This window comes from Callorhinchus milii, unplaced genomic scaffold (assembly GCF_018977255.1).
Source record: "Callorhinchus milii isolate IMCB2004 unplaced genomic scaffold, IMCB_Cmil_1.0 Scaffold5, whole genome shotgun sequence".
Classification (NCBI taxonomy): Eukaryota; Metazoa; Chordata; class Chondrichthyes; order Chimaeriformes; family Callorhinchidae; genus Callorhinchus; species Callorhinchus milii.
In genome coordinates, this window is record NW_024704746.1 from 33,444,128 (window position 1) to 33,456,644 (window position 12,517).

Below are 12,517 nucleotides of genomic sequence, written 5' to 3' on the forward strand. Positions count from 1 at the left end.
AGGCAAATCCCAAAACTAATTCTGGGAAATGTCATCACAATCTGCTATCTGCACTCTATCTAAAACCCATGAGATCTGAAGCTTTGATCAGATAAAGGGATAAAGTAATCACTTTTCGACATTTAACATTCACAATCAATAACTTGACTTGATTTTATTTGCCTTGCATCGCATCTGATTCTCAAGTTACCAGGGCTTTTTTTNCTTCTCTCTCTCCCCTTTTGTCTCTGGGAGATTGGATCTGCTGATTCAATGGGCACAATATCATTACGTATTGTAAAGTCCTTCAAAAGCAAATTCATCAAAACATTCAAATACCCAGTCTCACGTAATAGATCTTTCTCCTGCTTTGGGTCCTTTTATATGAAGTGATGTAACTGCTAATCTTCCCGGGAGGTTACTATCGATGACTCCATCAAACACTGGAGAGGAATCAAATCACACAGCTGAAATCCATTATTTTTTTAAGTGAGCACAGTTTATATTTCTGTGGTAATGTATCTTGCAGCTCCTTTGTGACACACTTTGCTGCTCTATTTTCTCCAGCTTGGATTACCTAAAAATTACCTAAGATGTAACTCGCACTGCAATGGGTTACATTTTGTTATGTGGTGCTGCAATGTAATAGATTTCACACTGGGACTTATAAAACATGCATGGAGTACAGATACAGGAACAACAATTTGCATTTATATAGCCTTTTTGCACTGGGTAGGGTCCTGGAGTGCTTAACAGGTTCCGCTTTATAAATGGAATCTTGTTGTTGTTGTTGTTGTTGTTAACAGTAGCAGAGTCTGACCCCAAGCCAAGGAGGGAGATAACCATAAGCTTGATCAAAAATGAAGGTCTTTAGGTGGGATTTGAAAGTGGGGAGGGAGGGGGCAAGGCAGAGAGATTGGGGCATAGTGACTGAAAGCACGGCCATCGATGGTGGAGCGAAGGGGGCGAGGGTTGTACAGGAAACCGATAGTGGTTGACATACAGGGAGACAGACTTCCATTAGAATTGAGGTTCAGTGCTTCTGTTGGTAAAGGTAAAAAAGGAACAAGAAGCAAGTTTGGGGTCTGGCATTCAGTCACCCAATAACATTATGTGAGCAGGTTGGCAATATTGTCAGCATCACACTCCAACTGTACCATGTACAAATGAGACCAATAGATCTAGAGACTTCTCAGAAACCACCCACAACTTTTGCTGAACTACTGATAATACATTCTGCATTCAACAGCAGCAACATCATGCTATTACGAAATACTCCAAGGTCGGCATTTCAATAGCTTAATATTTTACAAGTTATTAAAATAATAATATTATTATGTGTTATCTCTAGCCTTGAAATGTTTCTGTTTGCACTGGGCGGAGGGATGCCTCTGACTGCAGCTGTTCTGCACCCACTGTTTGCCAGATCATTTTTAAAAAAAAGATGATATTGTAGCTACAAGTGGGAGTTCTGCAAGAACACGTTTTATTTTTGCGCAGAGCTAGAGCCTGGAGCGACGGTAGGAATTCCTCTGGCTGCTGGCTTGTATACTCTTCATCCAGTCACATGTGTCCTCTTCTTGAGGAAGGTAACAAGCACATTTTCCTACACATCATTCTAACTCCTTTATGACTCACTTGTTCCCTTCATTGAGTTAAGGACTTTCCTTAACTGAGGAAAAGGGTTAGAATATAAGAGTAGGGAAGTATTGCTGCAACTCTATAGGGCCCTGGTGAGACCACACCTGGAGTATTGTGTGCAGTTTTGGTCTTCTTATTTAAGAAAGGATGTACTCGCCTTGGAGGGGGTACAATATAGGTTCACTAGGTTGGCACCAGGGATGAGGGGGGTGGGTTATGAGGATAGGTTGAGCAATTTAGGCCTATATTCTCCAGAATACAGAAGAATGAGAGGTGATCTTATAGAAACCTATAAGATTATTAAGGGGCACGACAGAATAGATAGTGGGAGACTTTTGCCCCTGGTTGGAGAAACTATAACCAGGGGTCACAGTCTTAAAATTCGCGGTAAGCCTTTTTGCACTGAGTTGACGAAAAACTTCTTCACTCAGAGGGTAGTGAATTTATAGAATTCTCTACCCCAAAGGGCTGTAGATGCTAAATCCTTGAACATATTCAAGACTGTGATTGATAGATTTCTTGTAGATGAAGGGATTAAGGGATTTGGGGATAAGGCAGGTAGGTGGAGTTAAAATAGATCAGCCATGATCTTATTGAATGGCGGGGCAGGCTAGAGGGGCCGAATGGCCTACTCCTGCTCCTAATTCTTATGTTCTTATATTCTTAATCACAATCCTTTCATTTGATATAGTGTCTTATCGCAGTGTTGAGATGTTTCAAAGCTCTTCACAGGATATATTGTAAAGTGGATTGACTGTATATTTTGTGGGCGAAATGCACAAAAGTTCCATTCTGGAACTGTGACTCTCCTTTCCCATGTTTACCCCTAGGTCTGCTCTAGTCATCTTCTCATTGAAAACTAAACTTGATGCTGCGATGGAAGGGCAGTAGGTTAGGTATTCTGGAGGGATGAGAGCAGATGGGGCGAACAGCTATCTTCACCTGGTGATCTAGAGGCAGTTTCTGCCTGGCCAAAGAATCCATGTTCTCATTCATTGAGTGGGAACTGTTCTCAGTTATGGTCCAACTGGCCATTTTGTGTTGAAGCTTTCTCAACCTCCACCAAAGTGAATGGACCAGGCAAGCACAGCAAAGTCAAAATGGGGCTGTATTTAGTTTTCTTTCTGTGTGATCTTACTCAGCTGAGCAGTAAGATGCAGCACAGAGGTGGGAAGGAATCTGGGGAAATGTTGGCCTTAATCCCTGGGCAGGTAGGAGGAAAATTATTTAGGAATCTTGCCTACAACCCAGTTTTCCTTGCTTGAGATTGCAGGTTTGATGGTTTGCCCTGTAAAGAGCCTGCCAATACCTACTACCTTGCCTTCCTCTAGCTGCCTAGGTGAGATATCCGGGGCACACATTACAAATTAACCTCAATAAGGGGCGGTGCCCAAGAGTGAAGGGCAGAAAATTGCTAAATAACCAACTACATTGCAGATGATCCGATTTCTAAAACATTTATTAAGGCTACTTTGCCAGAAGCTGTAGTTCCCTCCCATGCCATGCTCCAGGATCCTATTGCCCCTATCCTTGGTTGCCTTCCCATCTCTCCAGCAGATCAAATTCAAGATTCTTGTCCTTGTATTCAGATGCCTCTGTAGTTTTGTCCTATACAACCTCCTCAACCTTATTGCGGCAGACATTCCCTCTTCTTACCAAACACCATCCTGCTTCATGTGGGTGGACCTTCAACCGTGGGTGAACAGTGGGTGAACCTTCAACCACTTTGCCCTCACTCTCTGGAATTGTATCCCAGAGTCCCTCCACTTTGTCCCTCCCTCTCCACCTTGAAACCCACCTTAATATCTTCAACCACCTTTCCCCTTCCTCTCCTCAGCTCCATTTCTGCCCCCTCCACTCACCCACCCACCCACCCTCCCTGGGCTTTGGCACTACGTATTTGAATTCTTTATGATTTGAGGGAATGCAAGTGTTTATGCCTGTTTAGTTTTAATTTTGTGTGTGATGAGAGGAAAGGAGGATTAAACGTAACACAAATTTTAGTCAGACATTTTTTTAGAAACTTTGATCCAAATATGCCCAAAGCAACTGACTTTATTCCTTGGTAACCATTGGCTCAGGGGAGGATACCGTGGGCATTGGAATGAAATAGGAAGGCCAAAGAGCTGCCATGCCTACTTGCCACTGTGATAGATATAACACCTGCATTTACATAGTGCCCTTCATGTAGGATAGCATCTGGAAGCATTTCACACAAGATCAGACACCGGGCACGGGGGAGGGACCACAGGGTAGTTGAAGAGGGTCCAATTCGCAGCTATGTGACGTGTTTTGAACCGCAGTGCAGGGGAAATGAAAATGGCTCAAGTGAGCGCTTGCATTAGCCATAATGGCAATTTCAGGCTTGTCAGCTCTCATTTATTTCCACCGATGTTATTGTTGTGAAATATGTAACCTCTTTCTGTCCATCACTGTTAATAAAGAAAAGCTGCCACTTCTGTTTTATGATCTGGGGGAAAATTATTCTCCAGGAGAGATTCAACCCCACCGCCCCCACCCACACACACACACACACACACACTGAGTTAATTTTTAACTCAATTGCAGAAAGATTAGACAAGAGGGAGCTTAATCGTATCATCCCCAGTCGACTATCAATTCTGAGGTTTTCCAGTTCTCCAGTAAAGCAGCTTTAAATGTCTTGATATTAATAAGCACTTGATTAGAGCTGAAAGGTGGCAGATTACATGGTTTTATATTCGGAAATATTTCCTCAATTTAAACAATTTATGAAGTGCACAATAACTTGGGAAGGTTACCGATTGCTGGGAGCGACTAGTGTGGCAGGAAAAGTGTTAAAATGCATTCACTGCACACAGTGACTGTTGTTTCTTCCATCCTCCACGTGAATGATGTCAGCTCTGCTCTGACCTCCTTCTGAGTGACAATGGGTGAATGGTTTCAGCCGACACAAACATCTTACATAACCCTCTTGATGCCCAAGTCATTCTTGTCAGATTTTCACAGCAAGTCTATGCATTAAGGGAGGCGGTGAGTCTGGAGAGTCAAACTGGCTTAGGGATGGGGTTTAAAACGTACAGCTGTTGCTCTGCTTTTTTTCTCCACACAATGTTTACTTTAGCAGTATTTACCTCTTTTTTGACTGTTTATTATCGCCTCTTCCAATTTTTCGGGCAGCGAGTCCTTCAAGGAATGCCCCTTGCCAAATTCTAATTTGTCCACAACTTGTTGTTTGATCTGAGAGATGTTATTTGCAACCTCGATGTTGGGAGCAGAGTATTATTTCTTCATGGGGGGGGCGGTTTCACAACAACAAAGCACTCTGCACTCTCTCATTTACGAGGACCGGGGATGTGAAAACAAGATGATTTTCTAAGTGTGTACTGCAAAGCCAGTACAATCAGTCGTGTTTGTTTTTGAAGCGATTTCTTTTTTGCTGCTATGTGGAAATAAAAATAAAACACATTATTAACACAATGGTTCTGCAGTGAGATTCCCCACTATTTGAAGTCTTTTCCCACAAAGAAAAATCATATCTTGCTGGATCTCATTTGTGAGACATGCTGCATAAACCATTGCTCTCTATTTATACCACACCAATAAGTTGTTTGAACAGGAGTACAGGAATATAAAATTTGGCTTACTGACTCCAATAAAAATTGTTGAAATCACATTTTCTTCCCCGAATTAGCTAACTCTGGAAGTATTCATTCTGGATACAACTTGACTTGCTGGCTTTGTCTACCACTGTCTGGCAAATAAATATTTTTATATTGAAAAGTAGCAGAGCTTGAGAGACCATCATTACTGAGAGATTTGAGTGTGTTTCAAACCATTGAAGGGGAAATGGGGCTTAAGGGTTCAATCTGAGACACAAACCTCATTTTCTTTGTAGAATGACTGTAGTTACAGTACATGACTAACGCCACTGTATTTTCCTGTCCAGATGGCCAGGGTGTTCAAAAGCTGTCTGCAAATAGCTACGAATGATTACAAAACACTCAGCAATTAGGTCAGAAGAAATTAGTGTGTCTTTTGTCATCTTTCTATACACACTCAGACAGACAGACACAACACACAGACAGACACAAAGTGCACTGTAGGAACTTCTGGGATGTCTCATGCTTCTGTGAATGGTATATGTGCATGTTTTCTGTGAAATAAATACAAACCAAATAAATGCGGTTGAGTATGTACTTTAGAAATTTTGAAATTTCCAGCCATTTGTCATTGACAACTGAATTGAAAACGGCATTGTGAAGGGTGTATTGACAGGAATTTCTGGCTTCCAAGCCACAAATGTCAAAATGGAAATTAAGATTTCTTTTGTGGAACTATCAGAAAAAAAACACTACCACGTGATCACGTGTTTGAATCGGAGATATGTTGAAAATCACTCCTAATGTGATCACTGTGGCAAGTTTTCATATCTGCCAATGTTAATTGGTCCTTTTCATTTTCAGATGGGAATTTCAAGCTTTCTTAAATTGCTATATTCACATAGGATTCTAAAAATTACATCACATAAAGTAGCCATTCAGTTCATTAAGCCCAACAGCTCTAATGATGCTGTTAACACTCTTCTTTTATAATTGTGTTCCATAGATGTTGGAAAAGTGGTGCTACAGATAATCAAGCCTTTGAACAATGCAATCATTGAATGGAAGACGTTTAATCGGACGCTGTAAGACAAAGATTATGAGCATGAGTTACACAGAGGAGGAATTTGAGGCTGAAGCCTGGTTGTATCAAACTTCCACAATGTTCTCACTTTGGTAAATTGTGCATCAAAGTTAATTACAATTCCCAAACTGTATCTGGCATTATTACACTAAATTCATATTCAGGAAGATAGCTGGAGGTATTTGATCATTAGTAGGAAATCTGGGTAATAAGAAAATTGAAACAGAATATATAAACAAACAACTGATCAAATACAATGTTGCTGCAATAGTTTTACAATGAATAGTTGATCAAATTAAACATTTAAAACCCATCAGTAAAACATAAGCTGGTATGTAGCTCGTAGACTTCCTATATTGGATTTAGCAAATATTGTAGTTGTTACACTATAATGTAGTGGAGATGACTTTGAGACATCTTGAAGATGTGATAAGATGTTATATCAAATGCAAGAATTATTATTATTATAATAGCTATTTTGTTTACTGCTTCTTCCAGTATGATCTCTTACAACCACATGGCACCATCAGTATATCTTAAATTGATCTCAACTATCCTCAGTGGACAATAAGGATATTTTGAGGTATGCAATATAATTGGAGAGGAGAAAGACCAACTTGGTGATGTACATCTGAAGTGCACTTTCTGTCCCACATCAGCCCTCTATGATGTTCAGCAGTTTAGTTCCTGAGCCAAACAGGTTTGCAATTACTCCAACATTACTGATAACAGACCAGTCAGACTAGTTTATCAGAAGGATTTGGAGGGGAAGACCAGTCACTGGGAGCAGGAATTCTTCCCACTCAGCTCCTGCAAGATGAAGCCCTAATGGATGGGATAGTTCTAGCTTGACAAGTAGCAAGAAGCTTGCTAGGCAGTTCTCTCAATGACAAGCTTTACAGTTTCAGTTTCTTAAATGTCAGCAGGATCTTAACACGCACTCTGAGTCTCCAAGTGTCCATAAAAAGTCACCAGTTACCTTTGAAGTATTTTGATAGGTTTTTGGCATAAGGTGTTATTAAAATGCAAGCTTTCTTTCATACAGTTCGCCTCTGTTCCTCCGGGAATGGATAACTAAATATCAGTTCCCCCTGCTGATCACTATACACCCTATGGATGGATGTTAGATGAGGGCACTAACAGATTCCTCTTATTCTCTCTCCTCATAATCAACAGCCTAAAGATATTCATTGCCTCGGCTCACACATGTAGAACGGAGACTTGAATCGGGTGCAGCAGAGCCACCAGCATCTGTCAAATTGAATGCAACATCAGTCCGTTCTTCGGAAGATGGGGACAACAAAGGATTAAATAATTAAGTTGACTGATGTTGAATAATGGCAGTTTACGACATTACCTCCTAGAAATAAGCAGCTTAAAGCTTAACAACTGAGTTTCCCCACTCCAATGCAGTCAGTAAACACAGAACATGGCAATATGACAAGATGTATGGCAGAGACCCAAATTCTCCTCGCTACTTCAAAAGGATTCTAACAAACAATTTACAATAATGTATTACAATATTTATTTTCCAACAACCAAAATGCATTCCGAACACACTAGGGTGTTCACAAGGTTGCCAAATGATTGTTCAAAAACTTGACTGAAGCTTTCAGTCTCTCGGGGTCTTCAAAATGGCAAAAACAACCAATGAGATGTAGCTGAGTTACTTACAAACACCAAAGACCAATACAGTATGTACAGAAGAAAGTGTCCCATAATGTCCCAGCCAGTAGACAACATCGTCCATCCTCTGACCTCAATAATTCTGATAAATTTTGCATTTTTTGTTAACCTACATATTTGAAAGTCTTAGCTTTTTTTTTTGCATTGCCACAATATGTATTCCTTTAAATGCCAACACTAGGAAACTCCGGTGGCTGGCTCAGCCCCAAGGAGACTTCCCTTACTTTTCTCCCCACAGCAGGAGGTTAGTCACTGGTTGGTCATTTGATTTACAACAAGGTTTGAGCCCTCACTAGATAGATGGGAGATACCAGAAATTCATTGAGAATTTTCTGAAAAGAAACAAACCCAGCAGAAAATGCATAAGTGCATTGCTACCACTCCTCTTGCATAGAGCCTGGACATGCAACTCCATCAATTGAGTGATAGATCCACCAGTCGGAAGCCTGGATGCTTCTCTTCAAATAGAACATTAAGAATCAGCATTCTTGTACAAAACTAATGACTAAAGATAACGGGTACTAGATCATGGACATGCAATACTGTAATATTTGTAGGAAAATGGCTCAAAATATTTTTCCAGAAACCACCCCAATTAGTATTGTGTACTTGCTAACACAGGCATCAACATGTTAATTTAGATACTTTTAGATTTGAACCTTCAGAGCTTTATTCTAAACTGTGAATCTCCATTTTCCATATTTGCCCAGTATTACTGATCACATCGGATTGAAACTGAGACGAGCAAGTAGATTAAAGTGTTGCGAAACTAACCAATTATCTTAGTAAAAGCACACAATCCTGCCCTCTGATTGGAATCCTTCAAACCGTTCATTAGCACAGACATTAGAAAAGTACTTTCAAATGTCAGCATGGCAATCTAAAATATCATTAAGGAACTGCACTCAGAACCTTGACTTATTAATAAAGTTCTGTAAGCAAACATCAGCTTGTTATACTTAATAGCTAGCCACAGCAAAGGGGCTTGTATAAACTTGGGTTTCCAAAAATGAAAATAGTTCTGACAGAATGAATGCTAAATCAGATCACTGCCAGACCAGTCCATGTTGTAAATATCCAAGCACATTCATTGACACTGGATGTCTGCCAGTACTCCAGGAGCCAATGATTCTGTTCCAGTGCTTAATTTTAAAATATTTACTGTCTGATTATATTACAATCATTTTCTTTTAAATGATGTGCTCGAGACAGCAATTTTGCAGAGGATTAGGCTGGTGCGGATTTTCACTTTTAGGAAAGGGTCATGTCCTGAAGAGAAAACAAACCAGGAGGAGCGAGATTAGACAAAATACTTACAACACTTCTGCTTCCATCTGTTAAAGAGCTTTTTATTTAAAAAAAGAAAAAAACTAACAGTGCTGGGAATTGCTTTTTGTTTTGCATTGGGCTCTGAGACCCAAGTATATCTAAACCAATCATATAGTCTGGGAAAGAAGCAGTCATGGGTCAACTTCTATTTTTGTGATGCTTGTTGAATTGAGGTTCACAATGCCTGGAGGCACCATCTAGTCCATTCTCATTGGTAATGCACAGCTCTGCTTTCAGCCTGGCAAGTAAATATTAATAGGCTGAGGAACATTGACTTACCACCCACATGCATCAGCATTTTCGAATGGTCTTCCATTGGTACATCACAAATCCTGATCTTATTTCATCCCTGCAATTTTTGCCCATTGGCCTTTTTTCCCTTCTGGCACCAGGGTTCAAATCCAGCCAAGACTAATGTGGTTATGGTCAATGTCTGTTGTACAATCTGAAACAAATGTGAGCATTTCAATTAGATTGTCAATTTAGTACCAAACCAAAGGCAGCTTTAGTTTGTCTTTAATGTGACGTGAATTTGGCAATCTCACTTAAACAGGCCACAGGATGGCTGATGTGTGAAGTAGAAAATAATACACGGTACAATAGGGAATAATCTTCTGAAGTTGAGGGATATCATTGGTGACAGTGAGGAGATTTATTCTGCTGTAGTTTGACTTGAAAATTGGGAATAACTCAACATTGGCCTTTGGTTTGTCATATTTCAAAAGTAGGGAGCCACTTGTAGTGCAGTTAATGTCTGGAGGAGGGCAAAATCACGGAACAGTACAACATGGGTGTAGAGTGCATATGGAAACCTGTGTCAGCTCCTTGTTTGCTCTAATGTACAAATGGTTCTGTATTTTATGAGCATTCTGTTACAAGAAGTAATAATCATAATTGACATAAATGTTATTAATTCATACCATGTTGTAGTTGCTCTCAGTGATGGGATTATGTGCCTCCTCATTCCACCTACAATTCCTCAATATCTCACTGTCACGTGAATGCTGTTCTTTGTAGTTTAAATTTATTCAAACACAAATTTACATTGATGTAGCACTTTTCATGTCGGGAGGGCATCCTAAAGTGCTCAACAGTCCTCTCACTCGACCTGATTGGGAACTGAGGGGCCTCAGTAGGGGAAAGATGACCAAAGGCACGGTTAAAGTGGTAGGTTTTGAGGCAAACTTTGAAAGAGTTGAGAGATGGAGAGATAGAGTGCCGGAGAATCGGAGGGGATCGGCTGAAAGCCTGATTGCCACTAGTGGGGCAAGTAGGGTAAGGGATATGAAGTTGCATTTGTTGCTTACATTTTTAATTCATAATCAGACTGCATCCGTTTTATCTTTGGAAGACATGATTTGAATGAAATCTTGAACGTTTTGATTCACTTACAGTTCATTTTGGCTTTATTAGCTTAGTTATCTGATTTGACTTAAACGTTTGCTATTAAAGTGTTTAAAACTTTGCTGTGGTATTTTTGGGAGGTAGACATCTGAACTGCCAGCATATTTCCTAACAATGTGCTTGAGAGAGGAGAGAAAACAGGAGAGGCAAATATGTCGGCGCTGGAGAGAAACCCAAAAGATTTTGCTTTGTTTTTATTTTGCAGTTTGCCGGACTTTTGTTGGGAGCTTTGTGACCTTGAATGAATTAAAATCGCTTTAGAGATTCATGAGAGACTGGCAGGTGGTGAGTTATTTTCTTGTTTTTCCCATTTCTTTTGAAGCAGCAAAGCAATCCAGAAAAGCCACTGGAGCACCAACAGCTGGGACTCAAAGCAGCAGATACATGGATTCGTGCCTAAGATTTACTACATGGTCAATTGTAGATCTCAATCATAGGAGTCTTGGGAAGAAAAAGCAAATAGATCATCCATCTTATTGGAAAATGGCTATCATCCAGCCAACAGACTAAATGAGTTCACCAATGTGTGGAAACTTTCAAAAATTCATTCAGATCATGTCTTCAGAAGATGAAAGGAGTGCAATCTCATATTAAATTCACAGTAAAGCCATTAAAAAAAACACACAGAAAATAAGATAATACTAGAAAGAATAGTGACTAGAGTGGAAAAACAAGTCAGATATTGAGGAATTATAGGTGGAACTGAACCCTCCATTCCCATCACTGAGAGTAATTCTGCAGTATGGTATGGCTCTTTTGACTAATTTGTAGCTTAATCCCCCCAAAAAGTCCCACAAACAGTCGTGGATTGAAAATGACCAATTTATTATTGTTTTGGGTTTTGGAGGGATTATTATTAGGCGTGTGGAGTAAGGAAACTTGCCCAAGGTTTCTCCCTGCCTGGAATTGAACTCAGGTCTCTCACTTACAAAGCGAGTGCTCTAACCACTGAGCTACAGGACTCCATTTGTACATTACAATAGTAAATATCTACAAATGATCCACGGTAACTGGAATGTTAAAGAGCGATCACAGACTCCTGTATCAGGTGAACACATTTTGAAGAGCTTTCAGATCCTATGAAGTCAACTCACAGTAATGGATTATCAAATCAGTAAACCTAGGACCGATGTATTCTATAGTCAGTCCGACTCCTTTGGAAGCATTCTCCTCTGATTTAGAAAGTTGTAGGCTCAACCCCTATGTCAGGACTTTGAGGCTCAGTCTATGTTGACACTTCAATGCAGTGTTGAAGCAGTGCAGCATTGGTTACTGTTCTTTGGATGAGATTTGAAACCGGTTGTCTCTTCTTGTTAAAGATCGCGTGCGAATATTCAAAAAGAGAACAGTTTCTCAGTGTCCTGGCAAACAATCCCACACAGAGGGTGGAGGAATGGTTATTTACTTCACAGCTGTTTGTGGGACATTGCTGTGCTCAAATTGATTGCTGCCTTTGCTTAAAACAGTCGCTACACTTTATAGAAAACCACATTGGAATACATTAGAATATACAACACAGAAATAGGCCATTCAGCCGAACTGGTCTGTGCCAGTGTTTATGCTCCACGTGAGCCTCCTTCTGTCCTTCCTCAATTAAGCCTTCAAGCATAACCTTCTATTCCTTTCTTCCTCATGTACCTATCTAGCTTTCCCTTCAATACATCTGTGCTATTTGCCTCAACAACTCCTTGTGGTGGGATGTTCCACATTCCCACTACTCTCTGTGTGAAGAAATTTCTTCTAACTTCCCTATTTGCTCTATTTGTGACTATTTTATATGGATGGCTTCTGGTTTTGGTCTCCCCCACAAGTG

General features: G+C 40.2%; 1 long non-coding RNA gene across 3 annotated transcripts in view; it reads right to left on the reverse strand.

The window, feature by feature from the left end:
- Nucleotides 1-4,009: 4,009 nt before the first annotated feature.
- LOC103179833 overlaps nt 4,010-12,517 on the reverse strand; it is a 65,713-nt gene continuing 57,205 nt past the window's right edge. For 2 of the 3 annotated variants that reach the window (XR_488032.2, XR_488031.2), the window contains 2 exons: nt 9,580-9,745; nt 4,010-5,041 (listed from right to left, as the gene is read on the reverse strand). This is a non-coding gene — a long non-coding RNA (uncharacterized LOC103179833). The remainder of the gene's footprint in view (nt 5,042-9,579; nt 9,746-12,517) is intronic. The other variant, XR_488033.2, reaches the window with a different exon arrangement.